The sequence below is a fragment of the Pinus tabuliformis genome, chromosome 8 (assembly GCF_031772625.1).
Source record: "Pinus tabuliformis cultivar Carrire ecotype Pingquan chromosome 8, CPIR1, whole genome shotgun sequence".
In the NCBI taxonomy this organism is placed as follows: Eukaryota; Viridiplantae; Streptophyta; class Pinopsida; order Pinales; family Pinaceae; genus Pinus; species Pinus tabuliformis.
The window spans coordinates 1,606,421,634-1,606,437,381 of NC_142294.1; positions in this window are offsets into that span (position 1 = coordinate 1,606,421,634).

Below are 15,748 nucleotides of genomic sequence, written 5' to 3' on the forward strand. Positions count from 1 at the left end.
TAATGCTCCTAGTGAAGTGATAATATTGAGTAAGACAGTAAATTTAACTGTGAGCTAAAACTCTGTTTGGTAAATTATAATAACTCTGTTGTTATTGCTGTTAATTATTATGATAATTAATTGTACTACCACTGTTTAATTTAAGTATGTGATTAATTGTTATTAATAGCTGTTGAGGTAGTTGAAACAAGAGAAAAAAACCTAACTACCTTCATGTGACGGTTGAGACCCCAGGAGGAAAAGGGGGATTGCCAAGTCTGGTAAGGATCATATGGCAGTGGAGTGGTTATGTGTTATGTCTGGTAGTGACCAGATAGCATGTGTTGGAAGTGAGAAGCTTCCTGAATCCGCTACGTCTGGTTAGGATCAGATAGCGTGACTTTGGCATAGCCAGAGGGTTTGCAGACAGTGAAGATCTGCAGAAGTGCTTGGGGGTGGAAGATCGAGGAGGATCTTCCTACGGTCGGGTGGTTGACAAGCGCTACGAAAAGGTTTGCTGCTATTCAGGTATGGCTTGCTAAAGAATTAAACCTGTGGAATTCTGTTAAGGTATTTAATAGGCAAGTAGAGGTAATGGGAAATGATTTAATCATGTCTTTTAAAAAAAATCTAGCCTCTGCGCAACTGGCAAAGACGGGACTGGATTTTTCAATCAAAGAACAACAGCGAAAACATAACGAATCAAAATCTCTGTAGCATAAGCGATAGCAAGAATATTAAACAGGAAAAAGATTACTGTGAAGCCATTCTCTGTAACCCAGATGGGTATGGAACAAAAATAATTCAACACTTTGCAAAGGTGTTGGGTTATATTTCGAACCGAGAACAACAATAAATACCCGAAAATTACCCAGACCTTTTACCAAGGAGAAATCGCAGGCCGAACGAATCGTCTGCGGAACAGAGCATGTACTTGAAGTAATAAATTCATTAGCAAATATACAACTAAAGCATTTAGCATAATATACATATACATGCTGAAAGAAAAATAAACTGACGGAAATACCCCTGTCACCGAGGAACGGAAGAAGATCCGTAACCACTATGCATGCATAACACATATTAACAGATGCCCGGCTTTGAAAAGAATCGCCGAAGCTGTGCTTAAACATATATATAGCCAGCAGGGGCTTCTAATTGCCAGAACCACTGATACAAAGAGATTTAACCATAGAAGCGAATTTACACTGGAAAACGAATAGAGATAAGTACTCAAGCTTATATCCACAGTAAAAGTTACAGAGAAGGCAAGTACGCCCAGAATACATCGAAATACAGTACTAGAGCCAAATAAAGATTTCCGTGTAAACCAGAACAATTCCTTATCTCTATTCGAATTAAGGATGAGGACATAGCCAAAACAGCTTTTCGAACTCGTTATGGGCACTACGAGTTTGTGGTACTGCCATTCGGGTTGACCAATGCACCTGCGACATTTATGTGCTTGATGAACAGTGTATTTCATCAGTACCTAGACAAATTCGTGTTAATCTTTATTGATGATATACTTATATACTCCCGGAATATTAAAGAGCATGAGGAGCATCTCAGAATAGTGTTACAGACACTACGGGAGCATCAGCTATATGGTAAATTTAGCAAATGTGATTTTTATAAAGAACAGATCCAATATTTGGGACATATCATTACAAAAGAAGGTATAGTTGTGGACCTCGAAAAGATCAAAACTATAATAGAATGGCCAATACCCAAGGACGTGGCAGACATCAGATCTTTGATTTTATTAAAGATTTCATGATTTTATCTTTTGCACACTATTGTAGCAGTATTGTAGCAGAAAAATAAGGAGGGCCATGAACAGTCTATAACATTATTCAGCAGAGATTTAAGAGGTGTCTCCTTGAAGTACAATATCATGGAAAAACAAGATTTTTCTTTATTAAAGGCACTGAAGGACTTTAGAGTGTATATTATACACTTCTACATATTGTTTTTGTTCCAAGTGCAGTAGTGAAATATGTCCTCACTTAGACTAATCCAGGTGGGAAAAGAGGCAAATGGATTGTAGTAATTTTAGAATATGACATTGATGTAAAGCCTACTAAACTCATCAAAGGTCAAAGATTCGGTAGGCTAATGGCTTAATCAAATTTCCATGCACTGGACATAAATTTTATAGCTGCAATTGATGAACAAGAAGAGATGGTGACTCCACAGGTATCATAATAATTTGTTACCTCTCCTTGGTATGAAAATATTGTGTATGTTTTACATAATTTACAAACTCATGCTGGTTTGACCAAAACCAAAGCTAGATTTCTAAAACAAAAAAGCTGTAAAGTTTTGCATTTTTAATTAATCTCTACACTAGAAGGATAATGGAGGTATTTTTCTAAATTGTTTATTAAAGGATGAAGAAAACAAAGTCGTGTAAGAATTTCATCAAGGGGGGTATGAAGGACATTTATATTGGAAAACCACTCCTGAGAGATGGTTTTTTCTAGCTTACCTTGTTTATAGATGATCATAAAAAAGTTTCAACTTGTCATCAATTTCAAATCTTTGAAGGCAAGTCAAAAATTTTGCACTTATCTTTAATGCCCATTTCAGAGGAGGTGCCTTTCTAATAATGGGGATTAGATTTTATTGGAGAAATCTGTCCAAGCTCTTCAACTCAGCATAAATGGATTGTGAAAGCCACTGACTACTTCACCAAATGGACTGAGGCCATTCAATGAGACAGGCTATGGATTTTGTAATCATTCAGTTCTTAGAAGGTAATATTTTTTCAAGATTTGGATTTCCACATAAAATCATTACTAATAATGCTGCAACTTTCAAATAAAAGAAAATGATTGATTTCTGCTACATGTATCAAATAAATTTAGGACATTCTATTACTTAGTATCCTTAAGGGAATGGGTTATTTGAGTCTTCTAATAAGAGTTTGGTCAACAATATAAAGAAGTTATTGCAGGAAAATAAGAAATCCTCGCACAAGAAGTTGATTAATGCTCTATGGGTTGATAGAATTAGCACTATAAAATCTATTGGAATGCCTCCTTTCCAATTAGTATATGGAATGGATGTAATTTTCCCCACCTCCTTAGGATTTATAGTGCTAAAGTTATTGCAAGAAATACAAGTGGAGCCAAATGATGTACAAAGAAGGACAAATCAAATGATACAACTGTAGCAAACTAGGGAGGCAGTCTAAAACAAAACTTAGATAATTCAAGACAAAATCAAAAAAACTCACGATAGAAGGACTAAATTAGATGATTTTGAACTAGATGATCTCGTTCAAAGATGGGACTCCAAAAATGAAGAGAAATGTAAGCATGGAATGTTTGACAGTCTATGGAAAGGACCTTATAAAATTGAAGCTTTTTGAGGTAACAATACATTCTTGCTTAAAGATTTCACTGGAGAAGGACCATTAGGAGGACCTATCAATGGTAGACTAGTCAACCACTATCTCACTCAAGGATATATAAGTTTTCATATGTGTCATAAATCATTCTATCTTTTATTGCAAGTGAGGGTGGCCAACATTAGGAATTGAAGCCTGTAGAGAAGGTTCTATGCTTTTGATGAGTTGCTGCCAATATTTATAATAAAAACAACTAATCAATTTAGTTATAGGACAAGAAAAAAGGACCATTACCCCATGGACAAAGGTTACTGATCTACGGTGTTTTTGGCACCTCACAAGGAGGATGCCATCCCCATTGGGGCCTTTGTTAGGGTCTTATAATTTATAGGATCAATTGATTATTATCTCTTGATTTTTCTCCCATTGTAGAAAATTTGATGTAGGTTAACCTAATAATGCAATATAAATAAAAGCAGACTACTATAACTTACTTCTACTATCAATTTTCGAAAGCTTAAAGATCGAGATGAATAATATAACCAAAAGAAGAAGAATCAATGAACAATACACATGAAAATACTTTGGGGAAAGCCTGAACTAAAAACCCCACTATTTGTATTATCATACAAGGTGGAAATACATAGAAATTATACAAAGCCTTAGCTCTCATAGCTAGCCAACTCTCAGTACAATCCTCACAGATTCTCACATGCAATCTTGGCTTCTCTCCAGTCTTCCTCTCTGTCCTCCAAGCTCCTATTTCCTTGCATTGTTCCTTGTGGATGATTCTCCTGTTACCAAGTGTCACACTCTCTCACACACTATCAGAACTATACAATCCTCAAGGAAAGATGTCTTGACTGCATGCATGAGTTTTATTTATAAGAAAACACATGCAACTGATAGTACACTATCATTGACTTTAACCTCAACTGGATATTTCTCAGAATAGACATGCATGAGTTTTTTATGGGAGAATCTTCAGTTAACTAGAGTACACTAGTTGAGTGCATGCATTTATCAACTAATTGTTAACTCACCATTAGTTCCTCAAATAGTTTGGAACTAATTTAACTAGACTTAACTCATTAAATTGAGTTAACAAATTACCACTCAAATACAACTCAATATTATCTCCTTAATTTAAGAGATAATGGTTGCATGACTTCAAAAAGACTTCTAACTTGAATTTCTCCAACTAATTAATTCAAAATGAATTAATCAATTATTTCCAAGTAGATGTTAAGACTAAATTTGATTTTAATTCACAATTTAATTCAAGGACAAATTAAATTGGAATATTCTTATTGCCACATTTCAACACCCATGAGATGTTGTAAATTATTATTACATTCTGCAAATTATTTTCAAAAGTTCAAAGAAAGAATAAAAAAAAAAAAATATGATATAAAAAATAGAGAAAGAAAAAGGAAAAGTAAATAAATGGGGGATAATATATATATATATATATATATATATATATATATATATATATATATATATATATATATATATATATATATATATATATATATATGAGAGCAAAAGAGAAGAAATAAAAAATAAACCCCTATAGCGAGCCAATCAAAATGTCGTTTTAAATTAAAAAATTTCAATTTCATACAGTTTTAATGCTTGGTTATAATGTATTATGTTATGAAATAGTACGACAAAGTTCATTTTTCGTTTTTGCTTAAATGATGTGTTTAAATTGATGGCTCAGATTATTCTCGCCAAGATCTACAACGAAGGGATAATTTTGCCCACACACCCCCCGCACTCTCGATGATTAACACAAGGGGGGCGCGGGGGAGGCCGAAAAGGTTTCTGCCAAGACCACTTGGAGTGACGTGGCGACTCTTGAAGAATTTTTGGGGGTTCCCTCTCAAAACCACATGCTTTAAATGTTTTCCCCATGTTTTACTAAAAATCAGAATGTCATCGAGATACACAATAACAAAATCATCAAGAAAATGTCTGAGTACATCATTCATTAATCTTATGAAAGTAGCAGGAGCATTAGTTAAGCCAAAAGGCATAACCAGCCATTCATACAATCCTTGCTTTGTTTTGAAAGTAGTCTTCCATGCACCTTGCTTTGCAACTCTGACCTGATGGTATCCACTGTGAAAATCCAACTTGGTGAAATGAACAACCTCTTTCAATTGATCTAAAAGATCATCTATGCAAGGAAGGGGATAACGATTTTTTATTGTTATATTATTCAGTGCACGGTAATCAATGCATAAACTCCACGAGCCATCTTTCTTTCTCACCAAAACAATTGGTGACTCACATGGTGATGTGTTAGGCCTGATGAACCCTTTCTCGAGCAACTCCTGCACTTGCTTCTTGATTTCAGCATTCACTAAAACAGACAACCTGTACATCCCAATGTTAGGCAATGGAACATCTTGCTGCAAAATAATATCATGTACTATTCCCTTTTTGGGTGGTAGACCTTTAGGTTCTTAAAACAAGACATCATACTCTGAAACAACCTTTTCTATATCAGCTTGTTGTTCAACATTACAACCCTCAAATACATTGGTTTTATTAGGTTCCTTTTCCTTTACAACCATCAGCAAGAATTGTTTGCATGAACTTATCATTCTTCTCATCTGTCCTGAGTTTACGAGAGTGTGATCATTCTTCAACCCTGATGATGGATCCCACTTGGGATTTGAAACGTTGGTATAAAGATGTTAAAACTGTGGATTCTCCGATCACTGATTCAAAAGACACTAGCCACAGATCTCTTAAATCCAAAGTGTAATTATTCTTGAGCTTATGAGCTCTTACAAAGTATTTGATTCCATCTTTAACAAGTATATACTTATTCTCAACTCTATAGAAAATAGCCTTTCTATCATACAAGTAAGGAATTCCTAAAACAATTCCACATATATCCAAAGGAATTATGTCTAACTCAACCTCATCTACAAATGCTAACCCAAAAGAAAACTTGAGTTTGCACTATCTAGTCACTTGTAGCTGTGCTTTATCATTCAACCATCCTAATGGGTATGGTTCCTTTTGAGGTGTAGTTGCTAATCACAATTTCTTTACAATTGCTTCAGAAATCAAATTTACTTGTGAGTCACTATCAAACAAAGTATCAACCTTTTGATTTTTGGAAATAAATCGAATATGGAAAAGATCAAGTATTTTTCTCTCATTTTCTTCAGGAATAACAGATTGAGTAGAATTAATAGTAGATGCTTTAGAATTCTTATCTTTTATACTTGTGGCTACTATAGTTATTTCATCTCCTGAGTCTGACCCCAAATATTTCTAAATAGCTACAGTTGTCTTCTTCTTCTTGCCCTCAGACTTATTAGGTGTCAGCTCTGGATGCAGAATCCAACAATGCTCATCATCATGCCCCTCCTTTTCATAGTGAGTGCATGAAGCTTTAGCTTTCTGTGTAGTGTTAGCCTTCCTTGCTTTCCACTTCTGCTTTCTTTTCTCCTTGCTCTTGCTTACAGTGGGTTGGGATGGTCCCCCAACTTCTGGATTGTCATTCTTTTCTCTAGCCTCTAGATGAGTAGCTTGTACAGATACCTCATCTATACTAGTGGCATTAAACATGAGGATGGTATGCCTCATGTAGCTATGTATACCACCAATGTACTTCAAAAGAGTCTCTGGTGAGTCTAGTGAGATACCCAACATCAATGCTCTCTTTTTGAATTCTTGAGTATACCCTCGCACACTTTTCCCTTTCAATTATCGAAGAGTTTGCCAACTCATCATGGCTTGTTGCGTGTAGAACAATGGATAGAACTGCTTTTTGATTGCAGCAACAAATTCACTCCAGACAGAGATGGTCTTACCATGTCTTTTCATATCAGCTTGGGTCCTGCGTTCCCACCAAACCAACGTAGTGCCTCCTAGGCGTAGGCTTGCCAACTGAATCTTACTCTTGTCCGAGTCAATGTTCTGTACCCTGCAATACACATCAATTTTTCTAATCCAATTGTCCAACTTTTCAACATTTATCTCTCCATCATATATAGGCAAATCAAATTTAACATCTAGCTTAATCAAAGATGCTTTCTTATTATGCATAGGGCTATTAGGAGGTGTAAGAAAGCTTTCCTCTTTCTGCTTTCCTTTGTAGTGGTCATGGAAGTGAGACTCATCTTCTCCTTTATCTTGTTTAGAACCTGATGAATCTTCAACCTTTTGCTTTCTAAAGTCTATGTAGACTTCTTATACCATAGACTTTATAGCTAGGAAACTCTCTATGAATTGAGGGTCTGGCCCTACAGAACCTTCCTTTGACATTGTCTTTCAAGAATATAATCTCCCAATTTCAGGATTAGTTTCCACCAACTCTTCTTCTCCTAATTTGAGCTTTGATCTAGTGAGCATTCACAGCTAAACCAACACGAGCTTGTCTAACCTTACAGCCTAGAGCTCTAATACCACTTGATCTGATATTCACCCTATGAGTGACATCAATTAAAGATTTATTTGTTTAAATGTATTACAGACTCATGTGCTAGTGTGTGTTCTATGTTATTGAAGCAATGGGTCGATCAGATTGCCAATACACAGGCAATAAAATGGAAAGACAACAGAGAAATATCGTTAGCAACACAAAGACCCAAGAAATTTAATAAGGAGTTCACCCTATTCTCCAGGGCTACATCTCTGGTCCAGCTTTCAGTGGTGGCCTTGTTTTATTATGCCTTTAAGTAGAGAATTACAATACAGGGACTCAATGAGAGTTCTCCTAAAGCAATTTTTACTTGGAAGGGTGGTTCTTGGATTCCCCAAGCCACTAGAGTACACAGACTCTTCTTCTTCCTACTAGCTCTGTGACCCTCTAGTCTATAATGGGAAGAGCCCAATGTGGTGCTTAGCCCAAATAGATCCTCTATGGGTTGGATTGAATATTCAAGCTCTTTGGTGCTCGATGTTGCCTCTGGTCAGCTCAGCCTTCTATCTCTTCTACTTTGCTTTACTATTTTCTCTGTTCAGTCCTCCTCTCTGGGTTCACTGTTCCACTTCTTTGTCTCTTGACTTCGACTAACTATCTAACTTCCTCTCTGATTAGTCTGTCTCTGTTCATGTCTTTTAGCCATTCATTCCAATGCCTATTGGGTTCCTCTTCCACCTCTATTGATTCGCCTTCTGCAGTTGCACTTGGAGTTCCCTGTTTGGCATCATCATCAGCGCTCAGGTAGTGGCCACTTGTCCTCCTCTAAAAGGTGCCAGCATGCTTCGTCGGTTCATTTCTTCAGTTACGTCATGGATGTGTTCTTCCTCCACCGTGTTGGTCAAACAGATTCCAAATCCTCCTAAAATGCGACGTATTCCTTCATTGATTCCACTTCCTCCATCGGGCGTGATCTCAGCCGTCCGATCTGGGGCCTCCATATCTGACGCCATATGCGTGTTTCACACGGTTGACTTGCTCGACCAATAGTGTGCGATCAATGGTGGTTTTCTCTCACCTCCGCTTGCCACACATTAATTGGTGTATGGAATTTCTCTGCTCTCGTCCAAAACCTCTTTCCGTTTAATGGCGCCCCGATCAATACCGCTAGTTTTCCAAAGCATGGGTCCCGCTTTTGTACCTTAGCACCTTTCGATTTTCCACCCACGGTTCTCTGGTTCCCCCACGCGATCGAGTGCTTGGGCTTTTCCTTCACGGCCTTGTTCGCCCAACTAATCGCACATGAAAAAAGACCTTTGTTTCCCTATCTGGGGCTCCCACAGGCTACTTTGACCTCCTGTGTAGTCTCCATGGGCCTCAGTCAGTGCGCTTTGACCGAGGTCCTCGTCATTCCATGTTGGCTTCCATTGCCACTGGTTTAGGGTGTTTTTAATCATTGTTTTGGATTTCTTTAGAGATTTGTCCCGACCTGATACAGTCACAGTTCTTTGACAGTCTTCTATAGATCCAATTTGGATCATTTGTTGATAGTCCTACGCCCTGAAGGTAGCAATCTCTGTCCCACTGACATTGCTCAATATCATTGTCTCGGCGCCAGTGTGTGAGATGATCAAATGTATCATGTCCATGCATCGGAACATAATATACCTGCATGCAATCTGGTACAAGTCGAAATTTTGAATGTTCACATAGGCTTGGCAGTCTTCAAGATCTTCCCCAAATGTTCCCGAGAATGCATCATTGACCTCTTTCCATTTAATCTTGATGTCTTTGTCTACAATCAGCTTGGTGTCTTCGTATATTAGCAAACTCATAGACAGTCGCTTAACAGCTCTTCCAGTTGTGCTGCTATTGGTGTCTTTTGATCCTGCTCTCTTGGAGGCCATTGATCCTAAACTTCTAAGAGATGGATGAACACCTTCTATATCTAGAGACATGATGACATGCACGTTGGTGTTCCAAATTACTCTATTTTTACCTTATTCCCGTAAGCCTTAACCTCTGTTTTATCTCTATTTAACCCTCTCATTCCTGCACTAGTCCAAGATAATAATTTATTCCTACATATACTTCATATTTCATAATTAAGATTTGTTAAGTGCTTTATTAATTACTTTACATAGATTTCATACCTTTTAGTATCTCTTGTAACTTATGTTTAAATTTCATAAATGTAATTGAAGAACTAAGTGATAATCATTATTTAGCGTGATCAGTGCAGGCAGATTCCTGCACTGCCAATGATGTTGCTCTGTGATCTCTATGATATTCCAGGCGAGCATTTTTTGATCCACAACTCCTAGTTCAATTTCGAACTATCTGAGGATGGACATTGGTGGTGTATAGTTAGGAATACTTGCCAATAATATGGTATACAGCTAGCAAAGTTCGTGCTTTATTATAACCATCATCCAATTTTGGAATGTTGTTTGTTAGTCTGTTCGGCAGAAAGGCTTGAATAGGAAATGACTGTAATTACCAGAATATGTCTAAGGCCGAGAGACTATATATAATGTAGACCATAGGTAGAGTGAAGCTAGCGATCTATGAGTTGCAATTTTATTTACTTTGTAATTTTGTATCGCCCTCGGTTTTGGGCTATACTCACAGTATCATGTATATTCGCTAATCAAGTTAATACAAGGAATGCGCCATGTTGTATTCACACTGTGTTTAATTTTTATTTCATGCATGATTAAGTGTTGAACCATTTCATTCCGTAAATGGGAAATAAGATAGTTGGCTAAGACCCATCCATCCCAACTCGTTTACCCTTGTGCTTTCACCATTTAAAAAGTTTGTGTGAACATTTATTCATTTGCAGTTGTGTGGCTTGGATTTCTCTTATGTTTATTTCAAAAGTTCTGAGTTAAATTCATTTCATAGTCAAGCATGAACGAATATTTTGTTTGGAAGTTGAATTAAGTTTATTTCTTTCTAGCAATTTCTTTCTTGCAATTACTTTCTTGCAAATACTTTCTTGTAATTTACTTCCTTCAATTCTTTTCCTGCAATTTTTGTCTTAGTTTGCTTCTTCTCAAGTCGTGCAGGAAGATTCTTCTTGTACCAATGCATGTAGTTTCTTGCACTCCAGTTTATTCATTTACTTTACAACAAGTGTTACGTTCCTTTTCCTGCTTATAGTTTCATTTATTCCTGCAAGAAAATGTATTTTCAATTCAAGTAATCATTCTCAATGTTAACAGTTATACTTTTGAAGGATATAAGAATGTTTACATGAATTAAGGAAGGGCGTTATTACAAACACCATACTCTATACTTGTAGTTTATGAATTAAGAAAAAGGATTAGAAATGTTATATGTGAATTATCAAAAGTTAGTTGATGCATGCAAATTACTTTGACTGCTACTTGATTATTCCAAATTGTTTTTGTTTTATGAAGTTTACTTTCATTGAAAAGTTCAGATAATTAAAGCATTCTTTTTCACATGTAATTTATCTCAAAATCTAGCTTGCAGTTGAAATTCTTTCAAACACGTCTTTTAATTATTTTGAAAGTAAATTGGAAACTTTGGTGAAGGAAGCTCTGTCTCGATGCAAGCGCTAGTCTCTTGTCGTAGGAACAGAGTGTTATAAGCCTTGAGGCTTAGAGAACCTCCATAAAGACATTAGTCTTCAGTACATAAGGTAAAATATACTTTTTCACATAAGTATTGTACCTACACTAGTGCAAGCAGATTTAAAAAGTACAACAACATGTTGCTTGGTGTAGAAGGAAGATCAATTAGGAAATAGATCTTTGCAATGGCCCACTTGTCAAATTGTTAGCCATCCAAACTGAAGAGAAACATAGTATTTCATTTCAGTATTTATGATTTCTTCCAGTTGTGTGGAAATTCCTTTACTTGATTTCCTCACAAATTATTATTTTACATTCTAGCACTAGAATTGCTTTGGTGTTGATTATCTTCAAGATTGTTTTTTGTCTGATTCTGCAACATTTCATTTAAGTAGGATTAGGAATAGGAAAATTTCATACAACTTCTGTCATTGCCTGCGCTTTGTCTCTAAGTTTACGAAACCCCTGGGTTGACAATTAAGTGTTGAGGAGTTTGGTTAAGTGCAATTCCTACACCCAACATTTTGGCGTCGTTGCCGAGGAGACGGTTTGAATTGGTAATAATTTCCATTTTTTTGCAATAGGGGTAACTTAGTATGATATTATTTTTTCTATCTGGTGCTTCTATTTGCTTGAAGGAATTGATAGGTGTCGAGTTATTTTTAAGTTGCAACATTTTTATTCGAATTTTGTTGTTTCATTTTTTGAAATGAATGCCTAAAAGAGGTAGGGGTCCAAATCCCACTAGTGGCCAAGGAAATAAAGATAAATCTGAAACCAAATCTCATATTGGGCCTTCCTTTGCAGGCAAAAAGTCCAAACAAACCCAGAATCATCACGCAGTAACAGTCCACTTGGGCTCTGGTAGCAGTGGTCTAGGTGTGACACAACCCACAAAGGGGAAGAAGGGGACTATTAGAACCCATAGTCAGCCTTCTCAGCCTATTGAGATCAATTCACATGGAAGAAAAAAAAAATGGAAAATCAGGAAGACCATGTAGAAGGAACTGGTGAAAATTAGGTAAATGAGGAACAATCCACTTTTCGGATTCCCAATTGTGGATCTGGATACACAAGTAGAAATGAAAAATATTTCACCATTAACTCTTCCTCATTTCTATGGTAAGGTACATGAAGATCCAAACTCCTTCCTATTTGAGTTTTATATTTTGTGTAGAAGTTATGATTATTCATCTAATGTCTAGAAGTTAAAGTTGTTTCCTGCAACTATCAAGGATGCAGCACTCCGCTGGTTCATGGGACTAGGAGGAAACACTGTATCTTCTTGGGAACAAATGAAGAGAGTGTTCTTGTCAAAATATTAGGAATATTGTAAGAATAGAGATATTCAAGCTGAAATATTTACTATTGTGCAAAATGATGATGAGACTCTAGAGGACTACTTAGAGAGATTCATGTACATCCTCCAAAGGTCAAAGCATAAATTTGATCTAAGTAGCATTAGAACCTTGTTCTTACCAGGTCTTACTAATGATGCTATGAATAATCTAAATCTATTAGGACAAGGGGATATTGCTCAAAAATATTTTGCTCAAATCTGTGACTTGTGCAGGAAATTCTCAAGGAACCAATGTAGATTTGGTAAAGGAATTTAGAATAGAAATAAGAAAACCAAATCTACTGATGCTATGATTATTAGATTAGAAAACAAAATGGACAATATGAAAATTGAAATAATGATTACTTTTAGTAAACAAATAGACTCTTTGAATTTTCAACAAAAACTTATAGAGGAACAAGAGTCATTGTCTATTTTCTGTCCAAAATGTAGAAGAAAGCATCTTTTAAGAGAATGTCCTCTCGATATTAAAGAAACTAATAAATGTGAAATTTGTAAGGAGAACCCACTTTCCTCATCCATATATTATTCCATGCTAGTTGGAGTCAATGACCTCCAATTGAGATCAGGGAAGATAGTAACCTCAAAAAATTAAAATTAGCCTACGGTGATTATCAACGAGAAAGGTGAGGAGGAGACTCCTGGCCATTCTGAAAAGGATGACACCATCTAGCCTATCCCCATACCTTCTGAGCCTTTTCCAATCCATCTTCTTCCAATCGACCTCCCTATCCAGAGAGGTTAGTTGTGGAGAATAAAGACCCCATTCCTGAGTCTAGCCTAGCTTCTGAGCTTAGGAACCTTTTTATAAAGGTACCTTTGCTCCAAGCTATTAAAGAGATCCCCATTTACATAAAAATAATTAGGGAACTTTGTCTCAAGAAGCCAGGAAGGAGAAGATTAGAACCTCAAACCATTCAATTTGTTGGTAGAGTAGAAGAGTTAATGACGGGGTGTATGCACATGGAGAAATATATCGACCCCGGAAACCCTGTTGTCTCTATTCAGATAGGTGATGTCCTTGTCTCCAACGTACTTATAGACCTAGGGGCATCGATTTATGTTATGACCAAGAAAACCACGGATCAACTTGGATTGGTCCATATTCATCCTACTCCCACTATGCTTGAACTAGTAGACATATCTAAAATCAAGCCAGAAGGGGTGTTGGATGGTGTGATCGTTCCTCTAGACTCTTGGGAATACCCCACAGATTTCATTTTGCTTCAGCCAAAGAACCCTCTGGGAGGACATCCCTTGATCTTGGGATGACCATGGCTTACTATGGCCAATGCTTATATCATATGTCATTCTGGTGACATGTATATTTTCCACGGAGATTCCAGGAGGAAGGTCACCTTACATCCACTCGCTAGATCCATTCAGGAGCTCCGAGACACTTTATGGCTAGACTACAATAGCGATGAGGAGACTCATCTTGTTTCCTTGATACATCAGAATCTTGAGTTCTCCCAGGAGGGTGAGATTCAAGACTTCCTGAAAAATCTATACACCAAGCCTAATTTTGAGTGATTGAGTCAGATTTTTAGTCTATATTTTCAGGAAAGATATGACTCTCTACCTCCATCATTACCATCTCTAGTGACTCCTCTATGTACTCTTGATCCTGATACCACTCTTGTTGAGATTAGTCTAGTAAATCCTTGCATATCAGTTTAGAGTTGGATTCTTCCCAATAAGAGCAGCTTGTAAATTTGTTGTGAAACCATCTTGATGCCTTAGCATGGGGCCATAAAGATATGAAAGGCATCCCTCTTGAAACATATACCCACCATATCTATATTTAGGATGGAGCCTAACCTCTTTGACAACCCCAAAGGTGAATGAACCCAACTCTAAGAGATGTTGTAAAGGAAGATTTGCAAAAACTCTTAGATGTTTATTTGATCTATCCCATTTCTGATAGCTACTGGGTCTCTCCATTGGTCTTAGTTCCAAAAAAATATGGGATATGGTGTATTTGTATTGACTAAAGAGAATTGAAAAAAGCCACTCTCAAATATTACTTCCCCCTTCCTTTCATCAATCAGGTACTTGATACCCTTGCTAGTAAGAAGTACTCTTCTTTTCTAGATGGCTTTTGTGGGTATAACTAGAAACAGATTGTACTCGAGGATCAAGAAAAAACCACTTTTACATGTCCATGAGGTACATTTTCTTACCGAGTGCTTCCCTTTGGGCTATGTAATGCCCAACTACCTTTCAAAGGGTGGTCTTGGCCATTTTATTGACCTTGAGTGTGTGGAAATCTATATGGATGAATTTTCTGTGTTTAGTTATTCATTTCAGGAATCCCTCAAGAATCTAGAAAAAGTGCTTCTTCACTACCAAGAATCTCATCTCACCTAGAGTGATAGAAAATGTAGATTAATGTGCAAGGCAGGGGTAGTTCTTGGCCATCTTATTCCTAGCAAAGGTATCTAGTTTGACCCTACAAAAATAGAAATTATTTTGATTCTTGATATACCCAAAACTCAAAGGGGAGTGAGAGGTTTTCTAGGACATGCAGGCTACCATAGGAGATTCATTGAGAATTTCTTAACGATAGCAACCCTCTTTTTCAACTTTCGGCTAAAGATAGTGAGTTTTCTTCGTCAACAGCTTGCCAACAATCCTTTGAGACATTGAAGGAAAAACTATGCCTCGCACCAGTTTTGAGAGGATCAAACTGGTCCTTGCCATTTCATATTTCCTCTGATGCCTCAGATACTGCTATTGGTGCAACTTTAGGACAAGAAGAAGACAAACAATCTTATGCTATTTATTTCATTAGTAAAAACTTTTCACCCACTAAACTAAATTATACCGTTATTGAGACAGAGTTTTTAGCTGTAATTTTTTCCATTAATAAATTTAGGCATTATATTACAGGATTTGAAGTCTTTGTTTATACTCACCATTCTACAATAAGATATTTGATGAATAAACCATTAAATAGTGCTAGAGTGACTAGGTGGTTATTGTTGTTACAAGAATTTAATAATACCATTATTGATAGACTAGGAAAATCTAATGTAGTAGCAGATTATATTTCAAGATTA